A 22,335-nucleotide genomic window follows, 5' to 3' on the forward strand; every position below is an offset into this window, starting at 1 on the left:
ATCATCATCCATGCAGTCTCTCATAATATTGTTAAAAGTTATAAGTTAGACAGTGTTTTCCAATAACCACAATTTGGCAATATAGCTAATTATAATTGGCCAAGAACTGTGAGAATATAGCACCTCATAAGAAAACAGAAGGCGTCATGCTCTTTTCAACCAACAGACTGTATTATGAATTTTGCTGCTAATACAGTTACCTGGTGAGAAATTCTGCAGTTTTCTCTGTTTCCATTATGCTGCCAATCCTCAACCAGAGAGAATTGCTCAATTCATTTTAAAATGGAAAAATACTGTAAGATATTTTAGTCTGACTGATTCTGGGCCTTTTCAGCCCTTATCCATTCTATTTCAACTGAATTATGGTGCTGTATACTTAAATCACAGCTGATTGAAGGTTTGGTTCATTTACATCCATTTTGACCTACTCACCATGTCCCAGAGTATCAGACTTGACATTCTCAGAACTGTCTGAATGAGCTATAAATTGGAACAACTTACTTTTCCGTAAAATTTGGAGGACTAGAGAGGAAAAGAGAGAAAGAGGGGGGAGGAGTGAGATGACTGTGTGCCCTAATGAACAGATTGGTTATGCACAGCAATGAACATTTTATAAAGCAGAGTACTCTTACCTCGAAGGTAGGAAGTGAAAGGTGTCAGCTCATGTAACCTGGAGAGCTGCTCTCTTCCTTGTCCTGTCAGAGACTGGTTTGTGCGTGGCGTTACCAAGACTTCATCCAGACTCCATCCTACATGAAGGAGAAGTCGCTTTCAAACCTGAAACGAATCTTTTCCAATTTGTTTCCATACAAGATGTACTCAGTAATATATTGCTAACATCAAGGTTACTATTTCAAAGCCCAAGCAGACAACAAATGTACTAAAGAGCCCACTGGGGACTTGTTCCATTTCCAGGGCTTCCACTGGGGTAGAAAGTGGGCTTTTAGCCTCGTACACCAGATGGTCTGAGCAATTCAATCCTTGCTAAAGAGTTTCTAAATAGTTCAATGAAACCTATGTTATTAAAAAAAAAAAAAAGGCAAAAGCTGGTTAATATCATGATTTTTAAAATTTCCTGAGCAGTAGACAACTAACCAGAGTTCAGTAACTAAAGTGTACGTGAGTATATAAAAATGTAGATGTTTCCAGTTTTTTAAGGAATCTCCACACTGTTTGCCATAGCGGCTGTACTAGTTTGCATTCCCACCAACAGTGTAAGAGGGTTCCCTTTTCTCCACACCCTCTCCAGCATTTATTGCTTGTAGACTTTTGGATAGCAGCCATCCTGACTGGTGTGTAATGGTACCTCATTGTGGTTTTGATTTGCATTTCTCTAATAATGAGTGATGTTGAGCACCTTTTCATGTGTTTGTTAGCCATCTGTATGTCTTCTTTGGAGAAATGTCTGTTTAGTTCTCTGGCCCATTTTTTGATTGGGTCATTTATTTTTCTGGAATTGAGCTGCAGGAGTTGCTTGTATATTTTTGAGATTAATCCTTTGTCTGTTTCTTCATTTGCTATTATTTTCTCCCAATCTGACGGCTGTCTTTTCACCTTACTTATAGTTTCTTTTGTAGTGCAAAAGCTTTTAAGTTTCATTAGATCCCATTTGTTTAGTTTTTCTTTTATTTCCAATATTCTGGGAGGTGGGTCATAGAGGATCTTGCTGTGATTTATGTCGGCTGCCATATGACCCAGCAATCCCACTTCTGGGCATACACACTGAGGAAACCAGATCTGAAAGAGACACATGCACCCCAATGTTCATCGCAGCACTGTTTATAATAGCCAGGACATGGAAGCAACCTAGATGCCCATCAGCAGATGAATGGATAAGGAAGCTGTGGTACATATACACCATGGAATTTTACTCAGCCATCAAAAAGAATTCATTTGAACCAGTCCTAATGAGATGGATGAAACTGGAGCCCCTTATACAGAGTGAAGTAAGCCAGAAAGATAAAGAACATTACAGCATACTAACACATATATATGGAATTTAGAAAGATGGTAACGATAACCCTATATGCAAAACAGAAAAAGAGACACAGAAATACAGAACAGACTTTTGAACTCTGTGGGAGAAGGTGAGGGTGGGATGTTTCAAAAGAACAGCATGTATACTATCTATGGTGAAACAGATCACCAGCCCAGGTGGGATGCATGAGACAAGTGCTCGGGCCTGGTGCACTGGGAAGACCCAGAGGAATCGGGTGGAGAGGGAGGTGGGAGGGGGGATCGGGATGTGGAATATGTGTAAATCTATGGCTGATTCATATCAGTGTATGACAAAACCCACTGAAATGTTGTGAAGCAATTAGCCTCCAACTAATAAAAAAATAAAAAAAAAAAATGTAGATGTTTTACACGTCTCGTTTTTTGCCAGTTTTATTGAGATATAATTGACATGTATTGTGTAAACTGAAGTGTATAGTGTGATGATTTTATATACATATATATTGCAAAATGATGACCACAGTAAACTTAGTTAACACTTCATCACTTCACATGGTTACCATTGTGTGTGTGTGTGTGTGTGTGTGTGTGTGTGTGTGTGTGTGATGAGAACTCTTAAGATCTGCTCCTTTATCAACATTCAGATATGCAGTACAGCATATTACCTATAGTCACCACGCTGTGCATTAGACCCTCAGAACTCATTTGTCTTATAATAGAGGGCTCATACCCTTTGAGCATCTTCATCGATTTCCACCCTACCTGCACTATCACCAGGCCACCCTGTTTCTGTGAGTTCAGGGGTTTTTGGATTTTAGATCCCACGTGTGAGTGAGATCATGCCATATTCTCTGTCTCACTTATTTCACTTAGCATAAGAACAATCCATGCTGTCACAATGGAAAGACTTCTTTTTATGGCTGAATAGTATTCCATTTTGCATGTGTGTGTGTCATGGATAGATAGTTTCTGTGTCTTGGCTGTTGTGAATAGTGCTGCAATGAAGATGGGGGTGCAGAGGTCTCTTTGAGATCTTAATTCCATTTCCTTCAGATAAATACTCAGGAGTAGGATTGCTGGATCAGATGGTAATTCTATTTTTGGTTTCTTAAGGAAACATCACACTGTTTTTCACAGTGGCTGCATCAATTTTACATTCCCACCAACCAACTATGTAGGAGGGTTCCCCTTTCTCCATATTCTCCTGAACACTTATCCCTCGATTTTTAATGTGGCCATTCTAACAGGTGTGAGCTGAAATCCTATGGTGATTTTGATTTACATTTCTCTGATGATTAGTGATGTCAAGGGCCTTTCTGTGTACCCATTGGCCATTGGTAAGTCTTCTTTTATCCCTCAGTCTTTTTTTTCTCTAGTTCCCTCATTTTTAATCAAGTCTATCAGGATACAATTTACATAGAATAATCATCACGCATTTTAAGTGTCTAGTTTCATGAGTTTTGACAAACACCTATTGTTTGTCACGTGTATTAGTTTCTTAGGGCTGTATAACAAAGTACGTCATATATATGAAATTATATCATTGTGTTGAGTGAAAGAATGAGATATTTACAGAGTCTTGTGTTTGGCTTCTTATACGCAACATGCTAGTTTTGATATTCATTTGTATATTTTTTAATTGAAGTATAGTTTATTTACAATGTTGTGTTAGTTCTGGTGTACAGCAAAATGATTCCAATATATATTTTTTTCCTATATTCTTTTATATTGTCGTTTATTACATGATGTTGAATATAGTTCCCTGTGCTATGCAACAAGTAGGACCTTATTGTTTATTTTGTATATGGTAGTTGGTATCTGCTGATCCCAAACTCCTAATCTATCCCGCTCCCCACTGCCCACCTCCTTTGATAGCCATAGTTCCTTTTCTATGTCTGTGAGTCTGTTTCTGTTTTGTAAATAAGTTCATTTATATCATATTTTAGATTACACATAGAAGCAATATCATATGAAATTTCTCTGACTTACTTCACTTAGTATAATAATCTCTGAGTGCATGTATTTTGCTGCAAATGACAGTACTTCATCCTTTTTTATAGTTATACTAGCTCATTGTACACATGAGCCACATCTTCTTTATCCATTCATGTGTTAATGGACACTTAGGTTGCTTCCATATCCTGGCTGTTGTAAATAGTGCTGCCATGAATATTAAGGTGCATGTATCTTCTTGAATTAACATTTTTCTGCAGACTTGTGCCCAGAAGTGAGATTGCTGAATCATATGGTAGTTCTATTTTTAGTTTTTTAAGAGACCTCCATACTGTTTTCTGTAATGGCTACACCAATTTACATTCCCACCAAGAGTGTAGGAGTATCCTTCAGGCTCAAATGCCTTTAGCTCTAACAAAGTTGAAACCAGTCCTTTTATGTACATGTGGCCTTTGTGTTAAGCAGCGTAGTACATGCTGCAGATGGATAGTCTCTGAAAGCTGTTACTACTTGGCTTTCCATAGGTCTCTTTCTGTGCTCTAGTGATAAACTGTCAAGGTATACTTAAACAGAAGTATAATCTTAAAATCTACCTGAAAATAATTGGACTGTGTTGCAGGTCTGAGCTTTTACTGATGTTATTCTTTTCATCAGTGTTTTCTCCAAAGACTATGCTTTATTTGAACAAAAATATCAAGTATGACCTTTGCTTTTTTAATTTTTATTTAGTAATAATTGAAAAAGCATGCATATAATCGTTCTTTTCACAATTAGTTAACATAGTATATTATAAAAGTTCAGTCAGTTGTAGAATACTGAAAAAAGGCAAGAGAAATCTTAATTACTTGGAGAACATTGTATTTATTATTATCGCATGTATTTTTTATTTTTTTTAATTTTATATTCTTTGGTTTACTTTATCTTGTATTATTCAAATTTTTGAATAATTACTTTCAGTATTATAAAATAGATATAAAAGAAAAATTCACAGATTTCAAAGTCTGTCTACCCTCTGAATACCTAATCAAACAGAATTCACAGAACACAGTTCTGACTGGCAATGTTTCTAGTTCCCAAGATGACACATGTCTGAAGAATTGCCATCCAAATTTTATTAGGAATGTTTTTAAATGTTTAAATGTTTGCAAAAAATGTATAATAAAGTCACTTTTTTACATTTTTTGGTCACAAATACAACACCAAAGGAGTAAATTTAGAAGACATATATAAACCACACATCACAACTGTATTTTTTCCATAACTCTGTCTCATTTTTTTTTAACATTTCAGTAGATATACCCACATTCTAAATAAATCTATTTCTGGTGAGTAAAAGACATTCACATGTCTGATAGGGAGCACCTTTAGGCAAACTGGGCCCTAGACAAGCATCCCATGGCCCTTCTTGACCCTCACACTTTCCCCCCATTTCCTTGAGAGCACTAGCAAGTTAGAGACAGGCCACAGCCTCCTCATCTCCCAGGGTCCTCTCAGAGTACCCTGCTCTGTCCCCCACCCCAAGGGGAGAATCTGTCGTTGTCATCCAGAACTGCACTCCCCTGCTGCGTGTAAACCTGTAACTTACTGGCCTTGGTTAGAAGCCAAATGGGGACCTTGGAGCCCAGAATGAAGAGTGTGACGTAGAGTCTGGAGTCAGGACTCCAAATTCCACTTCTAATGCTTTTTAGCTGGGTAATTTTAGGGAACCACCTTTCTGTTCCCTTGTCTGTTGAAAGCGGGTAATAACACCACCTGGTTTATAAAGCTGTTGTGAGGATGAAATCCCAGCGCTAAGCTCAGTGCAAAGAAGACACCAAATATGATGGTCACTCCACTTCCACATGCAGTGGGGCCTAATGGGGGCCAACGAACCAGGAATATTTGAAAAGGGCTTCTTGTGGGAACTTATCATACTTTGCTAATAGATAAAAACTATCTTTGCAAGAGTTTTCTCTCCACAAACACTGTAAATCACAGCAGCTTTTTACACAGACTTGTCCCTCCAACCAGAAGTTACTCATGTGCCCACTCAAGGCCTGGCTCATGTACACAATAACCACTTGTGTTTGGTGGTGAAGGAAACAGATTCTGACTGAGATAGTTCCCTGGTGAATGTGCCTGATGATCATGCTCGTGGCTGTTAAAGCTCTGCCTTCATTGGCGGTGGGCGAGTGGAGTGGTGGTAAGGGACAGTGAGGATCTGGGGGACAGGCTTACTCGGCTCATGCCCAGGACAGAGCCTATGAGCTATGAGCAAAGCCGTGCGCCTGAATACCAAGGGCAACAAAAGGCTGGTGGTGTTTTCCTGAGTTCTGTAAATTTTTCAGAACTGAAATGGAACGAGCATTTTTTTTTAAGTACTTTTCACATATCAGGCTCACTGATTTCTTATTAAAACAAAAGACACTTTTGAAAACTTGCAATGTGAGCATCATTCCTCCCATTTTACCACACTAAGTATAAGGCAGACCCCGGGCTACACCCCAGACCTGGCTGCCACCTCGCTTTCTCTTCCCCCTCAGTTGAGACCAACGGGTCAGCCCAGTGAGTCTGCCTTCACTTGAGGTAGCTCCTCCATCCCAGTCTTCCTGTGGTTCCATATATGCCAACAGTGAGTCCTGAAACCCTTTTATTTAGGTTAAGTTCATTTCTTTTCTCTTAAAGCATCTATTTACAAAGTTGTCACAAACAGTAGTATCCTTTCACCCCACTAGCAGTGCTTTGTATCAAGAATTACAAATCCGATTTTGTGAACCATCAACAGCTTCCATCTGAGTGCCAATAGTCCCGGCTCCTTTGTGCAGATGAGCTGAGCACCTGCTGGTGAATGGAGCTCTCCTATTTTCAGTTAAACTAGTGTGGAAAGTTTTGTTCCAGTTTGTATGTTTCTGCATCTATATCCCACCTTCTTATTAGCAATGCTGCTTGGAGCCCATTTCCTCTGTATTGGATAACTTCTTGTCTTCCACATTAAAGTATTCATTTTGGCCTTTAAGGGTAAACTCTTCAACATGTTGACGATTTGTACATATTTCAGGTGACATCTTCCCCTGATGACCTCTCCTCTTAATGAAAATGATGTATATCGTTTGCAAAATTTTCGTTGAAGGTGGTCATTTCTAAGATGGCTGATCCATAAGCAGTAAAAAGGACGTCATTATTAGTTTTAGCAAGAAGAGAATGTCTCAGTGTATTTGCTTCTCTGACCTCCTGCTGGAGAAGGCAATGGCAACCCACTCCAGTATTCTTGCCTGGAAAATCCCATGGACAGAGGAACCTGGTAGGCTACAGTCCATGGGTTTGCAAAGAGTCGGACACCACTGAGCGACTTGACTTTCACTTTCCTCCTGCTGTGTGGGGAGGACTCCCAACCGCAGTGGATTGTGCTGAGCATCTGGACAAGACTCAAACACACGGTCAGAGATCCAGGCTTTCCCAAACATCTGGCTGTTTGGCACCTTCTGGATAGAGCTTATGCATATTTGCTGGTTGTGTTCTGTGTTGCAAAGCAAACATGGGTTTGCTGTTTCTGTGCACAATGAATCAGTTCCTGAAATGTGTACAAATCCTATTTAGGCAGATCTAATTATATCTTCAATGCACTAGTGGAGCTTACTATTTAAAGAAAATCTGTAGTGAATCCTTTTGTAAAGTGAAGAGTCCCCTTGTAAAGCTAATAACTACATAATTAATCTGTGTTACATGTTTGTTTTCTTCCTCTAATGTGGGTACATGTGGGTTTTTTTTTTTAAATCACTGTAAACTACCCATTATATAACACTGTACTGAAGAATTAGACATTTTGCTACCATTTCCCTTCTATCCTACTGACAAAGGGAAAGTCAGCCCCAGAAACATTTACCAGTCCTTCCAAAGTGGAAAGGCTTGCACATAAAATTACGTAGATTTGATGTACGAGATGACATTGCATCGTTACATTTAAGGGCTGGCAGGGACACTGTAAAGCAGAATAACAGTGTCAGGACAAGGGTCCATTCAAAGGTCTTCAGTCCTCTGTGGATGGAAGATGTGAAGTGATCAGAAGTGAGGAATAGCGATGCTCCTTTCCGTTTATCATATCCCTGTCATGGACCGCAGAAGATCCCGAGGAACATTGAAAACTGCAATTATTTTCCTTTGCTTGTCTTTCATCAAGGCAAACGCAAATAAACTTTAAAATGATTCATGGAGGCTAATGACCCTCATCAATCTGCTGATGACTGGAGAGAAAAAGCAGGAGCAGCTTACACCTACACTGAATCTTCACCAAGGATAATAACAGAGTAGGCGAGGCACTCTGTGAAACGTGCTTGAGATTCAGAGGGAAGAGTTGTTCAAGTTGAAGATAATGGAATTATGCCCGATTGAGACCATGTCTCCACCCACAATTAAGGCAGCCAAGACCTTCCAAGCTCCCAACATGAGACGTGAATGCCGGGGTCTTCACCAGGGTGTCCAGTGTGTATCACAGAACTGCTCCACGCGGCTCTGTGTCTTGATGTGATGAGCAGCCCTGAGCCAGGCCACTCTGATGCCCGAGGCTGTGTCCTCTAATCACAGAAGCTTATTCAGCAGGGGGCGCGGTGGGGAGCAAGGTGGTGTGAGAAGCACTAAAGGGTGGCTAGAAAATAGCAGAGTCCAGAAGGGGTGGCAACTTGCCTTACCATGGTCCCGGGCTTCAATAATTTCCATTGTTTGAGACCTGCTCGGACACCTCCTCCCGCGAGAATGAACGGGCTTTTCCCTCTGACCTCCTGCAACACCCGAGTCTGCAGGTGTGTCCCTTCCCTTCTCCATGGACGCCAGAGTGTTTCCGCAGCTCCCAGCGTGGATGAGGCTTTGGAGGGGGGAAGATCAGGGTACAGCAGTGAGCCAAGCAGCAATATCTCTGTCCTCATGGAAAACATAACGTAGAGAAGTTAACAAATCAAGCGTTAAAAATATCAGTCGGAGAAAAAGGAATAGATAATTATGGAGTGTTTCAATCGTGTGTTCATACAGGTCTGCCAAGAAGGGTAGACTCGCAACAGAGGCTGCAGTGAGGTGAGGCAGCCAGCCCTGCAGGGATTAGAGGAAAGAGCTCTCCAGGTGGATGGATCAGGGAGGGTAAAAACCCGGGCAGGACCTCACCTGCTGAACCTCAGGAGGATAAGAGGACCAGGTCAGCTGAGGGAGAGAGTGATGTAGACTGGGAAAACTGAGGCATCGCGGGCGCTGTGGATTTCTTGAGCACAGGCTCCATTGCTGACTCAGCAGCAGCACCTAGAAAAGCAGGATCTGGTGGCAAATTATCAAGAAATCTTCTTTGATGAAAGAAGACGGCTGATGGTTTAACTGCACAAGATTAATGTTGAAACGTTTGCTCTCTCATGGATACGGCACCAAAATTAAACCATGATGCAGCGCCTCACTTAGAAGAACTGGATGGAGCAGGGCAGTCACAAAGGGGCAGCCCTCTGGGAGCCATCAGCATAGTTCGTGGAAAACCTAATAGAAAATAACAGAAAACCTAATGGACTGCAGAGCAAAAGTGAGGTCTGATAAGCCCCGGGTGGGGGTAGACTGGAACGAAGGAAATGGCCCCGAGATGAATAAGAATTGCAAATCCTGTGTGGTTGGACAAGGCCCTGCAGACCTTTGTGGGAGAACCGAGACCCCCTGCCGCTTGCAGGGTACACCCCATTTCAGACACCCCCTGCCTGTCTAGGCTCTTCGTCTGCCCTTGGTCTCCTCACTGCCTCTCTGGCTTAGACCCACATCTTCCTTTGACCTGTGTGCCCCAGTTCTAGATGTTCCGGTTGGTCTCTGATCCTGTATAGTTCCATGGATTTCCAGAAATTTCCCTGGATCCTGCCTCCCTCCTGTCCTCATTGCTCCAGGCCTGATGCGTTATTTCACTGCAATTTTAATTCAGATAAATGTGAAGTGCTTCCTACCTTCCAGCCCAGTGACTGGAGTCCCAGACCTGAGTTAGACACCACCCTGCCCTAGTAGCAGATCCGTTAGCATAGTCCTGTCTACAGCCTCTGACTGATAGAGGGAAAATGAAAAGCCGTAAGATCATGGGTCTATAAAGAATAAATGATGAAACTAGGAGATGAAGGAAAAATGAGTTAATTTGACAGTTTTTTATACACGCTTAAGATATTTGGCCATCTCATGTGAAGAACGGACTCATTTGAAAAGACCCTGATGCTGGGAAAGATTGAAGGCAGGAGGAGAAGGGGACGGCAGAGGATGAGATGGTTGGATGGCGTCACTGACTCAATGTACATGAGTTTGAGTAAGCTCCGGAAGTTGGTGAACAGGGAATTGGGGGTTGGAACTATATAAACCCAAAGCTGGAAGCAATGAGGTGGTCCCTGTTCCCATGCAACCTCCATCTCACTCAGATACTGAATGCTGAGTTGGAGGATGGGGGTCTTATTTCCACTGCAGGCCTACAATTAAGGTAAAAAGAAACATAAATGCTTTTGTAAAGCAGAAAAAAAATTTCCAAGCTGTAAATGACCGTTTGACAAGTAGCATTACAGGCTGGATTCCAGGAGAAGGCTGCAGGCCTGACTTCCTCTGGGGCTGAAAATCATAATGAATCCACAGACCATAATGGAAAATGGAAAACAGAAGTGAGACTGGCAGGTGTCACAGGCCCTCCAGCTGTGGCTCACCAGAGGCTGCAGGCAATTTGTGCTGAAAGGAGAAGCCTGGAAGCCCTACTCTCGGGAGCCAAAGCACCTCAACAAAGATGGGCCTGTTAGGTGGGGCCCAGACTGAGGGGAGCACCCGCCCTGGGTGGTCAGGCAGGAGGGAGGACTCACTCTGGCCCCCAGTCCCTACCCCTGGCTCTCCTGAACTTTATTTTCTGAAATCAGATGGAATCAGGTACTTATCACCATCAAACCACAGCCTTCAAAGCAAAGAACAGAGACTTCCCTGGTGACTTGGTGGTAAAGAATCCTCCTTGCAATGCAGCAGACATGCTTTCAATCCCTAATCCGTAAAGATCCCACATGCCGCAGAGCAACTACGCCTGTGCACCACTGCTTCTGAGACCACACTCTAGAGCCCACGGGCTGCAACTACTGAGCGTGCACGCTGTAACTACTGAAGCCTGTGCGCCTAGAGCTTGTGCTCGGCCACAGGAGAAGCCACCACCGTGAGAACACTGTACAGCACAGCAAGGCGTAGCCCCTGCTCTGTGCAACTAGAGAAAGCCTGTGCTCAGCAAGCAAGACCCAGTGCAAGCAAAAATAAAGACAGAAAACTCAGAATTAAAAAGAGAACAATCCCGGCCTGATCAGAGGGCATCGTGCACATTGCGGGCAGGGGATGGGGAGCCTCCTGCCTCTTTGGCCTCTTCAAGATCATGGTAGTAATAACTGGGGAACTTGTGACTTAATTACACATCTGTGAGTATGGGGCCACACTTGGTCAACCCATCTGGGTCTCTCCTGCAAGCTCCTTCCTGGGTCACTTTCTGGCTTTGACCTGAGGTCCCCTGCAGTGGATAATTGTGTCCTCAGGGTCACTGTAGCCTGGCAGGGATGAGCATGCCCCCCGGCTCAGGCAGGCGATGTGTGAGCAGGTTGGGAGGCTTGTTTGTTCATAGAGCCCAGGAAAAGAGCTGTAGGCTGGGGTCAGAAACAGGCAACATCCAGATGGGCTGTTCAGAGGACAAATGGTTCCTTAAGGCCCCTCTGCATCCTGAAGGACATCTTGACCTTAAGCTGCTCATCTATCTGTTCATCCATTTATTCACCCATGGCACCCATTTATTCACTCAGCACGTTTCGGGAATGCTCTGAGCCAGAGGCACTATCCATGTCACATGCCAGCTGCATACTTGACACTTACGGTCCCCACCCTGTCTGTCGAAGTTCCTCAAGACCATTTTTCTACTTAAATCAGGTGGAGAGTTTTGAGTATTATGCACATACAGTTCTCTTTCTTAACAGTCCATGATGCAAATTGCCTCAAATGTGATGATCAATTGGAGAAGGTCATGGCAACCCATGACTTGAGTTGGCAACCCATGTCCACAAAGAATCCCATGGACAGAGGAGCCTGGCAGGCTATGGTCCATAGGGTCACAGAGAGTCGGACATGGCTGAAGTGACTTAGCACATGATGATCAGTTGGATAATGATATCAGTGTAACATGGAAGTTAAAGATGAGTTTTCTGAAATAGCAGCAGCTGAACATAGAGAAGATCCCCGGGAGTAGGAAATGGCACCCCATCCAGTATTCTTGCTGGGAAATTCCATGGACAGAGGAACCTGGTGACAACAGTCCATGGGATCACAGAGTTGAACACCACAGAGCACGCACTCACACACTCATGCATGAGTGTAAAGCACATTATCTGGGCTGAATGCAGTGAGCCTGGAGGGGTGGATTCACATTGTTCTTTGTTTTGGACACTTGCTCTGCCTTGGACGTGCCCATGGCATGATTCTCTCCAGTCTGTGCAACCACACAAAAGAAAAGTGATCCATCTTTAGCACCATACTTTGTGATAAGCCTGAACCTCTCTACCTGTGCCTTGTGATGCAGGGCCCTTGTCTCCAAACCCAGTGGCCTGCACCCTCCTGACACCCCCATCAGGCTCTCTCTACACTGATGTAAGTGAGGGCCAGAACTTTTGCAGCATCTCCCTGTTAGAATGCCACATGTCTCTTTAACTGTATTGGTATCTTATTAAGATTGATGTTTATGGTAAATCTCTGTTGAGAAAGTTCCATAGGCTCAGAGTGGTTTACCCTAGCTCTAATTTTTTTAATTAATTTATTTTTTTATTGAAGGATAATTGCTTTACAGAATTTGGCTGTTTTCTGTCTTGAGAAAGAAGAATGGAGCTGGAGGAATCAAGCTTCCTGACTTCAGATTATACTACAAAGCTACAGCCATCAAGACAGTATGGCACTGACCCTAAAACAGAAATATGGGACCAGTGGAACAAGATAGAAAGCCCTAGCTCTATTTTTATCATAAGGCCTGATTTTTTATGGACAAATGGTTCCTAAAACCTGGCTTTTCATCAATGCATTTGTTTTTTTAATTGATGTATAGGTGATTTACAATGTTGCATTAGTTTCAGTTCCTTTTAGTTAGGTTGCTCAGTCATATCCGACTCTCTACAACCCCATGGACTGCAGCACACCAGGCCTCCCTGTCTATCACCAACTCCCAGAGTTTACTGAAATTCATGTTCATTGTGTCAGTGATGCCATCCAACCGTCTCATCCTCTGTTATCCCCTTCTCCTCCCGCCTTCAATCTTTCCCAGCATCAGGGTCTTTTCCAATGAGTCAGTTCTTCACATCAGGTGGCCAATGTATTGGAGTTTCAGTTCAGCATCAGTCCTTCCAATGAATATTTAGGACTGATTTCCTTTGGGATTGACTGGGTGGATCTCCTTGCAGTCCAAGGGACTCTCAAGAGTCATCTCCAACACCACAGTTCAAAAGCATCAATTCTTCAGTGCTCAGCTTTCTTTATGGTCCAACTCTCACATCCATATATGACTATTGGGAAAACCATAGCTTTGACCACATGAACCTTTGTTGGTAAAGTAATGCATTAGTTTCAAGTGTACAGCAAAATGTTTCAGGATTCAGTTATGTTATATATATACATATATGTGTGTGTGTGTGTGTATATATATACACACACATATATATTATTCTTTTCATTATGTTTGTTATAGGATGTTGAATATAATTCCCTGTGTTATACAATAGGTCCTTGTTGTTAATCTATTTTACACATAATAGTGTGCATATGTTAATCCCAAATTCACAATTTATCCCTCCTCCTCTTTTCCCCTTTATAACCATAAGTTTGTTTTCTGTCTGTGAGTCAATTTCTGTTTTGTAAATAAGTTCATCTGTATCACTTTTTAGATTCCACGTATAAGTGATATCATATAGGTAAGTCTTTTTCTTTCTGACTTACTTCACTGGGTATCATAATCCCGAGGTCCGTCCAAGTTGCTGCCAATGACATTCTTTCCTTCTTTTTCATGGCTGAGTAGTACTTCATTGTATATATGCACCATGTCTTCTTTATCCATTCCTCTGTCAATGGACACTTAGGTTGATTCCATGTCTTGGCTATTGTCAATAGTCATGCTTTGAACATAAGGGCACATGTGTATTTTCAAACTGGAGTTTTCTCCATATTTGTGCCCAGAAGTGGAATTGCTGGATCATATGTTAGTTCTGTTTTTAGTTTTTTAAGGAAACTTCATACTGTTCTCCATTGTGACTGCACCAATTTGTATTCCTAACAACAGTGTAGGAGAGTTTCTTTTTCTCCACACCTTATCCAGCATTTCATCAATGCATTTATTGCACTGTGGCAAAAAAGTTGGTATAAGTAGATAAGACTTTATCCATTTGCCAATCCAGAAGTACATGCTGCATTCTGCTTGATACTGTGGTCTTTTTAAATGAAAGGCATCAGTGCGTCCTTCAGTCATAAGGATGACATGGGAGGTGTCATTCTTAGGTCACATAAACCAGAGGGATAAAAACCTGTCTCAGATGATGGTTTATTCTTCATCCAAAGTTTCTTATTCTCCCTTTTCTCAAGCTATATTAAATCTTTAAGCTTTACAAACCTGTTCATGAAAGATTCACAATTTTTTTAATTAGTCAAAATTATAGTAAAGGAAACTTGTATGCAGTTTAGATAGAAAAATAATGTTTCTGTAGATAGAAACAAATTTTAAGACTGTTATAATAGAGAAAATTGAGAATATTTTATTTAAAATGTAAGAATTTGATTTAATAACAATAAACCTAATGTTTCATGTTAACTCTATGGATTTTGACACCTTCTCAGTATGTAAAATCTGTAACATTTGTATTCTTTTTCTGCCTTTAACATAAAGTAAAATTCCAAATAATTTTTAGACTTAGAAGACGCAGTTCTTAACCTTGCCACACATGACCTTCTTCCCACGTCTCTCTGGTCCTTCCTGTTTCTCTAGGCTTATTCTACATGGATTACCCTTAAAGGTGCCCATACAAGCAGCATCATGTGCATGCATACCTGTGTGCATGTGTGTAAACACACAAACACACACACACTGACAGTCATACTTTACACTCCAGCAATAGCGAACCATTCACGCTTTCCAGGAACACTGCCTCTGTATTTTCATAAATGGATTTTTTTTCTATGTGAAAGCCCAGTTTATACAACTTCCCTGTTCTGCCACCACCATAGTAATTCTTGCTCAGGTGTTAAGTCTCACACCCACTCCCTGGAAGTTTTCCCTGACCTGCCCTCCCCAGGAATTGTTATGTTTCCTCCCTCTGTGTCCTGGAATCCAGACACAGCTCCCAGAGAACAGGCTGTATCAGTGGATGGTCAATAACAGTGTTCATTGTATCCAGTATGACCATCAATTTCCAAACATTTCATTTCTGCTAGACAGAAAACTATCTAAGAATTGGGACCTTATGTTAGTAGTCTGTATTTCCTAGTTTGCACCACAGTACCTAGCAAGTAGCAAGTGATCAAAAAACGTGTGAATAGACTAACTGTCCCAGCTGACCAGACCAAAGAAGTTGGTTCCATACTCCACATGCAGCCTGCTTTGTCAGCTCTGTAGCATTATCATGATTTTTTTTTTTTTTTTCTTATTTGTGACTGTGGTTTTGTCCCCAGAATGCAGGCTCCTTAAGAATGGGTCTTTCCCTGTTCATCACTCTCACCCCAATGTCTGGAACAAGAGGTGATCAATGACTGGAAGAAAGAAAGGTGTAAAATAAAACTATCAACTGTGCAAAACAAATAACTAGATCCAGATCAGTTCAGTTCAGTTACTCAATCGTGTCTGACTCTTTGAGACCCCATGTCCAACTCTTTGCAACCCCATGAATTGCCCCACACCAGGCCTCCCCGTCCATCACCAACTCCCAGAATTTACTCAAACTCATTTCCATTGAGTCGGTGATGCCATCCAACCATCTCATCCTCTGTCATCCCCTTCTCCTCCTGCCTTCAATCTTTGCCAGCATCAGGGTCTTTTCAAATGAGTCAGCTCTTCACATCATGTGGCCAAAGAATTGGAGTTTCAACTTCAACATCAGTCCTTCCAATAAACACCCAGGACTGATCTCCTTTAGGATGGAAACTGGTTGAATCTCTTTGCAGTCCAAGGGACTCTCAAGAGTGTTCTCCAGATATTAGTATATAAATTCAGTGCCTCCATGAAGACATTAAAATACCCTAGCTGTAATTAATCTTTTAATTTTAGCAGCATAAAATTCCAAAAACAATTTTTCATCCTTTGGAATATCTGTAAAGGCAAGTATAATTAAGTGGTGTTGGGCACAAGTTTCAAGATCTAAAATAAAATGATTATTTGTTAACATTTGCCTCTTTTTTCCCCCACTCATCCTCATCTTCTGCTGAGCTTCAGTTACCCTTATGAATCTGGGATCATCAAATATTTATGTTATTAAAACAAATACTCTTGCCTAATATCAAAGCAAGCTGATCACCAGCATTAAAGAATAATCATATGAGTCTGTAGCCAACATTAAAAATGAATAGGGTTATGTGCTAAGAGAGAATTACTGCCATGACCCAGTCAGTTACTCAACACTAACATATTTCAATTATAAATTCATTTACCAGTGACTTACTCCTTCACTAATAATCTTCAGAAGCAAAAGAAATAGGGACTAATGCCTCTAAGCAGCTTCCTACAATAGCATTTTAGATCAACTGCACCTAACCAAACTAAGATGTTTTCATCACTCTCTCCTAGACCTTATGCCAAGCATTATTTATATTTCACTTTTGACACAATTTTTTTAAAACCATGCATTAAAAAAGCATTTCTTTAGTATTTATTATGTTCTAAGCTCTACACCTTAGCTTCCTCCCTAATCTCATTTGGATTATTCTGTTTTCTCCCATTTTTAACCTAAAGTAAAATTTCAAATAATATTCTGAATTAAAAGACCAATGTCTTGTCTGGAGAGAGAAAGAATCAAAAGTGAGTAAGAGAAACAAAAAGTAAGTAGAATTAGAGATGATATGATCCATAAATAGGACGACATAATGGAAATATGTAAAAGAACCACTGGTTACAACAGAGCACATGACTGTTTCTCCACTGCAAGATGAGGAAGGCTCCAGAGGTGGGGACCTTTAAGTGAGGTCTAGAGTCACAAAGATCTGAATCCGTCTGGCTAAATTGCAGGGGTTCAGGTAGACAGACAGAGCTCTGAGAAGGGCTAGAACCAGACAGAGAAGAACCTGGTTTTCTAAACTAAAGTCATTTGGAATTTATGCTGTAAGTGATGTAAACCATAAGAGGTCTTTTAGCAGCACAATGACCTCATCAAATTTGTTTTTGAGAAAAATAACTCTACCTGCACCTTGGAGGTTCACTGGAATAGGGAAGGAACAGTGCAGGGCAGAGCTGAGTGTAAAGAAGTGACCGTAAGTTGAGAATATCATTGAAGAGTTTAGGGATAAAATAGTACTATTGTCCCCATCTCTCAATGAAATGTTGAATGCCCCAGATGTTAATGAAAGCAAATGGCTTATTGATATGGGACTTAAATGTTGAAATCTTTAAGTATTGAGGGGCTGGGCAGTGCTGAGCTGTGCAAAGGAGGTAGTGGATGACACCTGGCATGCAGGGTGCTTCTAGCATCTTAGCATCCTCAGGCTGGGACATGTTCACACAAGTTGAGTGTGCTTATTTGCTTTGGTGATTTTTTTCTATCTAATGGAAAGAGAACCCACTTAAATAATGATTTCATTCATCTGAAATGTCAGTCATAAGAAGTGACTAGTCACTACAGTTGTTAGAAATTTCCATCTTATAATTTTTTTTTTTAGATTTCTTTATTTTATTTTTTTTCTTCCATTAATTTTTATTAGTTGGAGGCTAATTACTTTACAATATTGTAGTGGTTTTTGTCATACATTGACATGAATCAGCCATAGATTTACATGTATTCCCCATCCCGATCCCCCCTCCCACCTCCCTCTCCACCCGATCCCTCTGGGTCTTCCCAGTGCACCAGGCCCGAGCACTTGTCTCATGCATCCAACCTGGGCTGGTGATCTGTTTCACCCTAGATAATATACATGTTTCGATGCTGTTCTCTCCCATATGACCCAGCAATCCCACTTCTGGGCATACACAGTGAGGAATCCATCTTATAATTAAAAAAAAATTGTTGGTTATCAATAGAAACATAAAGATTAATTCCAGCTCTTGTTAGGATCAAATCATATTGAAATTTTATTTCATGCCTCTATATTTCTGAATATTATGGAATCAAGAGAGAGAGAGAGTAATCCCTCATTTCAGATGGATTTTTCTTGGAGATTTTCCCAAGCAATTAATTTTTCTCTTTGGCTTTCCTCGTCTTGCCTCCTGAAAATCCCAAAGTTTGATTTTTTAATTCCTAACTATCATTTGATGACAAAAAGTTTACACATATTCACATAAGCTAAAACTTTAAACAATTTTTTAAAATTATTTTCCTTTGAAATTGTTTTGATGCTGCAGATGTTGATGCCAGTGACTAAACTCTTTTATTGATATTTGTTGCTTAGTATGTGACCAAGACTTGATGTCAGAGGCTTGCAGCCAACAGGGATAAGGGTCAGCCCCTCCATACCAGCATACCCCCGTACTTGGTCCTACAATAAAAGAAGGGTACATGCACCCCACAGAGGGGGGTAAAATTGCACAGTTTCAGAATGCATTGCAAGTGATCACCCACATAATCATATACATTTATAAAGGTATAGTTGTATATAAACCTCACAGTAACCACAAACCAATAATCTATAACTGATACACATGCCAAAAATGGAAAGAGAAAGAAAGGAGTTGAAACATAACACTGAGGATGGTCATTAAATCACAAAGAAAGAGAGCAAAAGAAAAAACAAGAGCTACAAAAACAACCAAAAAAAAACAATGAACAAATGGAAATAAATATATAGTCATCAATAACTATAAATGTAGATAGAGTAAATGCTACACAATCAAAGTGGCTAAATGGATGCAAAACAAGACTCAGGTCAGTTCTAAAGACACACACAGACTGAAAGTGAAGAGGATGAAAAAACGCACTTCATGCCAATGGAAATGAAAATAAAACCTGGGTAGCAATACTCATATAAGATGAAATAGACTTTAAAACAAAGACTAGCAAGAGAAAAGGACATTACACGATGATAAATGGATAAATCCAACAAGAAGCTATAGTAATTATAAATACATATGCACTCAAGAAAGGAACAACTAATTACATAAAGCAAATACTAACAAACATAAAGGGAGAAATTGAGAGTAATAACAGTAGGGAGACATTAACACTTCATTTACATTAATGGACAGATCATCCAGACAGAAGATTAATAGGGAAATATTGGCCTTTAATGACACATAAGGTCACACAGACTTCATAGATATATATGTAGAACATTTGACCAAAATCATTATAACACACATTATTTTCAAATGTATATGGGACAGTCTCTAAGATAGATCACATGCTAGACCACAAAAACTGTCTAAGTAAATTTAAGAAAACTGAAATTATATCAAGCATCTTTTTGATAACAATGATACAAAAATAGAAATCAACTACAAGAAAAAAACTTCAAAAAGTTCAAACACATGGAGGCTAAACAATGTGCTACTGAACAACTAAGGTGTCACTGAAAAAATCAAGGAGAAAATAAAAAACTACCTAGAGACAAAGAAAAATGATAATACGAAGATTCAAAATCTATGGGATTCAGCAAAAGCTGTTTAAGAGAGAATTTTATACAAGCCTACCTAATGAAACAAAGATTAATGTACCTCAACCTAGTAAAGGCCATATAGAACCCTCAGTTCAGTTCAATTCAGTCAGTCAGTTGTGTCTGACTCTTTGTGACCCCATGGACTGCAGCACACCAGGCTTCCCGTCCATCACCAACTCCCGGAGCCTACTCAAACTCATGTCCATTGCGTCAGTGATGCCATCCAACGATCTCATCCTCTGCCTTCCCCTTCTCCTCCCGCCTTCAATCTTTCCCAGCATCAGGGTCTTCTCCAATGAGTTGGTTCTTCGCATCAGGTGGCCAAAGTATTGGAGTTTCAGCTTCAGCTTCAATCCTTCGAATGAATATTCAGGACTAATTTTCTTTAGGATTGACTGGCTGGATCTCCTTGCAGTCCAGGGGATTCTCAAGAGTATTCTCCAACACATCAAACCCACAGCTTTTGCCTTTTTTTTAAGATCAGGGACAAGACAAAGAAGCCCACTCTCACCAGTTTTATTCAACATGGTATTGGGAGTCCATGTCATACTAATCTGGCAAGAAAAAGAAATAAAAGGAATCTAAATGAGAATGAAAAAGTAAAACTGTCACTGTTTAGAGATGTCATGATACTATAATTAGACTATTCTAAGGAGGCCATAAAAAAAAAAAACTGTTAAAACTAAGCAATGAGTTCAGTCAAGTTGCATGATACATGTTAAGGTATAGATATCTGCTGCATTTCTATACACCAACAATGAACTATACACAATACACTAACAATGAGCAAGCTCTGGGAGTTGGTGATGGACAGGGAAGCCAGGTGTGCTTCAGTCCATAGGGTCACAAAGAGATGAACATGACTGAGTGACTGAACTGAATCAACAATGAACTATCAGAAAGAGAAATTAAGAAAACAATCCCATTTTACAATAGCATGAAAAATAATAAAGTACTTATGAATAAATCTAAGAAGATAAAAGACCTGTACTAGAAAAACTATAAGATATTGATGAAAGAAATTTCAGATGATATACCTTGCTTATGGATTGGAAGAATTAACATTGTTAAAATGCCCAAGCTACACAAAGCAATCTATAAATTCAGTAAAATCTCTATCAAAATTCTGATTAGCATGTTTCACAGAACTACTAATTCTAAAATTTGTATGAAAACACAAAGGCCCTGACTAACCAAAACAATTTTGAGAAAGAAAAACAAAGCTAGATGTATCATGTTCCCTCATTTCAAACTATACCTCAAAGCTACAGTAATCAAACAGTATGGTTCTAGCACAAAATCAGACACATAGATCGACAGAACAGAATAGAGAGCCCAGAAATGAACTCACAGTTATATGGTCAGTTAATCTACCCAAAAAAGGCAAGAATAAGCAATAGGAATAAGACAATGTCTTCAATAAATGGTTCTGGGAGAACTAGAGAGCTACATGCACAAGAATCACAACTACTGTGTCACACCATATATAAAAATAAATTCAAAATTAATGAGAGACTTAAATGTCAGACCTGAAAGCATAAAACTCCTAGAAGAAAATATAAGGAGTAAGTACTTTGACATCAATGTTAGTAATATTCCTTGGATATATCTCCTCCAACAAGGGAAGTAAAAACAAAAATAAGCAAATAAGATATCAAACTAAAAAAACTTCTGCCTGGTGAGGGAAATAGTCAACAAAATGAAAGAACAGACTACTGAATGGAAAAGATAGTCACAAATTATATGTCTGATAAGGGGTTAATATTCAAAATATACAAAGAACTCATACATCTCAATATCAGGAAACAACCAACCAGATTAAAAATTGGCAGAGTACCTGAATAGACATTTTCCAAAGAAGACATATAGAGGCCAACAGACACATGAAAAGATGTAAATCCATGGCTGATTCATGTCAATGTATGACAAAACCCACTACAATATTGTAAGGTAATTAGCTTCCAACTAATAAAAATAAATGGAAAAAATAAAATAAAAGAAAAGATGTTCAACATCACTAATCATGAGGGAAATGCAAATCAAAACTACAATGAGATCTCACCTCACAGCTGTCAAGATGGCCGTCATCAAAAGACAATAGATAACAAATGTTGTGTGAGGATGTGGAGAAAGGGGAACCTTAATGCAATCTTGTTGGGAACGTTAATTGGTGCAGCCACTGTTGAAAACAGTATGCAGAGTCCTCAAAACATTAAAAGTAGAACTACCATAGAATCCAACAATTCCATTTCTGGGTATTTTTCCAAAGAAAGCAAAAACACTAATTCAAACGATATATGCACCCTCATGCTAATTCGTGGCATTGTTTATAATAGCCAAAATATGGAAGCAACCAAGTGTCCATTGATAGATGAAAGGATAAATGTATGCGATAGATAAATGATAGGTAGATGGATAAAGTAAATAGATATACACACAGTAGAATACTACTCAGCTGTAAAAAAGAGAAGGAAATCCTGCCTTTTGTGGCAATTTGGATGAACATTGAGGGGATTGTGCTAAGGGAGATAAGTCAGGCTGAGAAAGACAAATACCGTGTGATTTCACTTATATGTGGAATCTAAAAACACAAATAAGAAAACAAAGCAGACTCAGAAACAGAGGAAA

At 40.0% G+C, this 22,335-nt stretch overlaps 1 protein-coding gene across 5 annotated transcripts in view; it reads left to right on the forward strand.

Moving 5' to 3' along the window:
* Window positions 1-22,335, forward strand: part of KCNQ5 (potassium voltage-gated channel subfamily Q member 5) — a 588,020-nt gene that overhangs the window by 388,234 nt on the left and 177,451 nt on the right. The gene's annotated exons all lie outside the window — the stretch shown is intronic.

This window comes from Cervus elaphus, chromosome 28, assembly GCF_910594005.1.
Source record: "Cervus elaphus chromosome 28, mCerEla1.1, whole genome shotgun sequence".
In the NCBI taxonomy this organism is placed as follows: domain Eukaryota; kingdom Metazoa; phylum Chordata; class Mammalia; order Artiodactyla; family Cervidae; genus Cervus; species Cervus elaphus.